At 51.1% G+C, this 4,696-nt stretch overlaps 1 long non-coding RNA gene across 1 annotated transcript in view; it reads left to right on the top strand.

The window, feature by feature from the left end:
- The window catches only part of LOC105002508, a 25,326-nt gene extending 23,351 nt beyond the window's left edge, over positions 1 to 1,975 (top strand). The window contains exon 4 of the long non-coding RNA XR_826970.1: positions 1,439 to 1,975. This is a non-coding gene — a long non-coding RNA (uncharacterized LOC105002508). The remainder of the gene's footprint in view (positions 1 to 1,438) is intronic.
- The last annotated feature ends 2,721 nt before the right edge of the window (positions 1,976 to 4,696 follow it).

Below are 4,696 nucleotides of genomic sequence, written 5' to 3' on the forward strand. Positions count from 1 at the left end.
CATAGGTGGTAATTAGGGGAAAAATGCCATTTTCATGGATTCTTGTGGACTTGAGTTACCATCTAAGGTCCTTTAGTTTTAACCTGAAAGAGCCTCATCAGTATTTCTTGTAGGGTAGGTCTGCTAACGACAGGTTTTTTGTTTTTGTTTATCTGGGAGTGTCTTAATTTCTCATTTTTGAAGGATAGTTTTGTTGGATACAAAATCCTTGGTTGACCTTCAGCACTCTGAATTGGGCTGAGAAATCAGCTGTCAATCTTGTTGAGGATCCCTTGAGCTTGATGTGGCATTTCTTTCTTTCCACTTTCAAGACTCCTTGGGTTTTAACAGTGTTACTCTAAAGTACCTAGGTGTCTTTTTGGACCTTACTCTTTTGATCCCAGTGTTAGAAACAAAACAAAACTCTCTTCAAGAAAAAAAAAAAAACACTCTTCTCTTGCTTGGTGGAAAAATACTGAAACTGTTTTATCAGAAGTGTCGTATTTCCCACCATTGCGTTAATATCTTCTCAAGCCTGCTCAGCCAGGCAGTGGACATACGGCTTGCCAACAGTTGAGACTGACGTCTAAGGCACAGCTGTCCTCTTCCTTCGTGACTTTATCAGATCGGGCTCAGTGCCCAGACCCTCCATCAGACATGGCTCCAGTGGCTGGTCCCCACCAGTGGCCGCCTCAGAGTCTGGGGACACGAGACCTCACTTCTGCATCAGGGACAGGGGTCTAAGCCTGGAGAGGGACATCGGCAAACTGGGCCCTGGGGAGAAAAGCCTGAGGATTTGGAAAATGCGGTCGTGTCAGGGGATGGAGACTGGGTGAGAGGTTTGAGTGAGTGGTTCCTGCGGGTTCTTTTGTGGAGGAGAGTCTAGGTTTGGTCCTCTCTTTGTCCGTGTGTCTGGTTGTCCCGTGTCCTGTTTTTTCTGCCTCCAGTGTGTCTCCAGACAAACCCCATCCAGGCAGGGTGGGGTGGGGTGGGGTGGCTCAACGAGACATCTCAGCACTTCTGTGTGAAGGTGGGGAGGCAGGAGTCTGCTCCAAGGGCAGGGAGGCCAGGCCCAAGTGGGATCCTCGAGAAGCTGGGTTACCTCCCGCCCCGGGCCCCCTGCGAGGAGCCTGCTGCAGCGCACTTGTGCTGAATCCATATTCAGTATTCAGACATCATTAGAAAAAAAACTATGGATTTATAAATGATTCTTTCATTCTCTTTTTTCCCCTCTCATAGAACTGTAGGAGAGAAGTAACATTTATCGAGAACATTCTGTGTGCCAAGCACTGTAGGAAGCACTTTAAATATCTTAATTATGGTATTTTATATATGTTCTGTAAATACGTGCTTAGCTCAGAGTGTGTGTCAGCTCAGCCGATTGAAAGGCAGAGCTCAGTGTTGTGAACCTGAAGCCAAGGTAGGTTCCTTCCCACGACACCCTGTTTTCTCGTTGTAGGGACACTTTAACCACACGGAGGACCGGTAGAGGACCGCGCCGGGAGAGGAAGGGCGCAGTCATGGTTTCGAGCCCTCGTGCAGCGGCAGATGTGCTCCCCTGGCTGGACCTGGCACCCCCTGTCCCCACAGCAGCCGCCGTGCTCCCGGCGGGAGGTCCCGCCTCCTCACTCCAGAGCCAGAGAGCCTGCAGACCTCGCTCCTCCCACAGCTGCCTTCCCAGCGCAGCCTGCTGGGGAAGGTCATGGCTTTATTTGAGAGTTGAAAGTATCCGGCATCAAACGTCGTGTGCGGTTTGAGAGTCCACGTCCAAATGGAAAGCCCAGCTCCGTACTTCTCTGTTGTTTCGAGGGTGTATCCAGAGCTGCTTATGTGCTCTTTTTTTAATTAAAAGTCTTATTTTTATATTGAAAATGCTCTGTAATTTTACACTGAATTTTCCTAAATGTTAGCATCCAATCTGTTCTGTGTGATTTCCCCAACTGAAGTTACCAGGTGCAGGGCCACTTTTATATTAAAATGGGAGTTTCTTATCTTCTCTCGGGTTTTCAGTGTCTGGTCTGACTGTGGAGACTGGCGTGCTCCCTGGGGTCTGCAGGCTCCTCCAGGATGCCCTTGTCACCTCGAGACGGGTCCCAGCGAAACCCCAGGCGGCAGCTTGTTCACAGGCCCTCTCCCCTCCCACCCAGCTCTCCGTGTTTCCTGGGCCGTCCACGTGGCCGTGTCCTCTGCCAGCAGCCGGCCCGCAGCATCCACATTCAGAAGCCTGATCTGTAGGCGATCGTGGTGTGCAGTCATGGGCGAGGGGTTCAGGCTGGACAGACGAGGCCAGAAGACAGGCTGCAGAAAGGAGATGAGCAAACCCCGTCTGTAGGACGGATTACCTGCAGGCACAGGGTGCTGCCAGGCCGCAGGACGGAAAGCATTTTCTGCCCCCAGCGTTTTTGGAGCCACTGGACAGTGAACCCCAAATAAGCTCGCAGAGCTGTGACCGGATGAAGCAAGGTCCAGGCCACAGGAGAGAAGGAGCTGAGATTCGAGGCCTTAAAAAGACGTTTTTAAAATGCGTTAATTTGCTTCTCCTCAAAATGAGATTGACATCTTCATTTGTATGGAAGACATGAAGGTGCTCAGATCCCAACCTGGTGTTTTGTGTATAAGCTCTTCCTTTTCCCCCCAGATCCGTGGGGAGAGGGGGTGTCCACATAGGTACAGCGAGTGTTTGGTCACTGAGACGGCACACGGGTCACCCCAGCCATTTACATGGACTGAAAGCTTTTGGGGGAGAAGAAGCCCCTGTGCAGCATCTGGCCTGGTGCAGGACAGCCACCCCTGCGGGGGAGCCAGGCGGACTCACCTCCCCACGCCCGCCAGCATCTCCGCCTCACTCTCAAGTATGCAAGGGTCTGAGGACCCAGGGGCTGTCATTGGTATGAGACCTGAGTACACGAGGCCTGGCCACTGCTGGGCGTCCGGCCCCGGCCCCACGGCCCTTCTGAGGCCAGAGCAGTGGGTCTTCTATGGAAAAGCCGCACATGAGGGCACCTAACAGCGTGAATCCGACGAGAGGGGTGCTTTAAAGCCAGCTGGCATGTGGGAGCCAGCAGCTTTATCCTGAACTCCTGCAGTTCTCAGGCAGGAAGGAGAGCGTGGCGGAGCTGGTGGGCCCTGCGGGACGTGGCCTCCATTCTCTGTTCACTAAGAACAGGCCTGCAGCAGATCACGCCAAGGGTCTAGGCTTCCGGAACCTTCTCTGTGCCCCTTGGAGCCTGCCATCTGGCCTTCTCGCCCAGAGAGACCCCAGGCACAGAAAGTCCGGTGGGGCGACCTGTGGGCATTCTGCCTTACTGGCCTGGCCTTCACCAGGCCCCAGAATCACCCCCTAATCGTCCCCGTCTCTCCCGTCAGCCCACTTCCTTCTGGGTCCTGCAGCCTGAAACGGATGAAGGAGAGGGTGTTTTGGTAAAACTTTCTTAATTGGCATTTTTATGGTTATAAAAATATGCTTGTTCATGTAGAAGAGAGAGAGAACAGCCCACCTCACCCCGCGTGTCCACCCTGGGCTTGCTGGGGCCGCCCCCGTCCGAATACGGACTTCTTTATTTCCAGCCGAATGTTACCGAGCGAATAGGCTCCACGTCACTGTGGGAAAGCATCGTCTTAAGAGGTGGCAGGGGAACCTCCCCGGTGGTCCGGTGGTGGAGTCTCCCCGCTTCCAATGCAGTGGGTGTGGGTTTGGTCCCTGGTCGGGGAGCAAGGTTTCCACGTGCTGAAGGGTACAGCCAACAAATGTTTAAAAATAAGTAAAACTTGTAAAAAATGTTACTTAAAAAAAGTGGCGGGGCACCCCGCCTCTGGACGAGCGGCGGTCACCTTCACGGCTCTGACACTAACTGCCATCAGTCGGGAAGGGCTGGCTCTAAGCGTGTAGGTGAGCGTTGGGGAGCCGCTGTGTCCTGCCTGGATGTGAGGGGCTGCGAGAGGCAGGAGGCGGACCCACCGCCCAGACCTCACACAGGGACCCCCTCTCCCGGCACCTCAATCTGTCAGCCCCACAGGTACCGAAACAGGTTAGGCAGACGCAAAACTTGCACCGATTCCATGAAACTGGGTTTTGACACACCCGGGACAAGCATGAAATGTGATTATACCTTGAAAGTGCTCCGTCTCTGTGTTCTTGCCAAAAAAGAGGAGCACCCGAGGAAACAGACCAGGCATTTGTGTGTGTATTAAATACACTTACACATAAGTTGATACCCATTAAATTTTCCATTCGATCTTTAAACATGATCTGTCCTTGCTTTTTGTGTAGAGATGAAAATACCAATACATACCTTTTATCATTTAACAAAATATGTTTATATTGGTTTCTAAAGCTTGAAACAACTTACAAAACTCTCAGAAACTTCAGAAGCATGGTAAATGCTTATCACAGACACATTAGCATCACCTGAAATGATTTGCTTCCTTTTAAAATGTAGCTTAGTTTTCAAATTTGTCTTTTACACATATTCCATAAATGTAACCATGGGACTGATCTGGCAGCCCAGAGGTTAACGCTCCGCGTTCCCAGTGCAGGGGTGTGGGTTTGATTCCTGGTCAAGGAACTAAGATCCCACGTGCCATGCAGCTCAGCCAAAAAAAAAAAAGCACAAAGATACCTCAAATTTCCATAGGTAGGTAGAAATGAAATATGAATATAAAAGTAACTTATAATCGTATTACACGAAGATAACTAATGCTCACATTTCATTGTGTA

Source organism: Bison bison, unplaced genomic scaffold, assembly GCF_000754665.1.
Source record: "Bison bison bison isolate TAMUID 2011002044 unplaced genomic scaffold, Bison_UMD1.0 scf7180017864456, whole genome shotgun sequence".
Taxonomy (NCBI): Eukaryota; Metazoa; Chordata; class Mammalia; order Artiodactyla; family Bovidae; genus Bison; species Bison bison.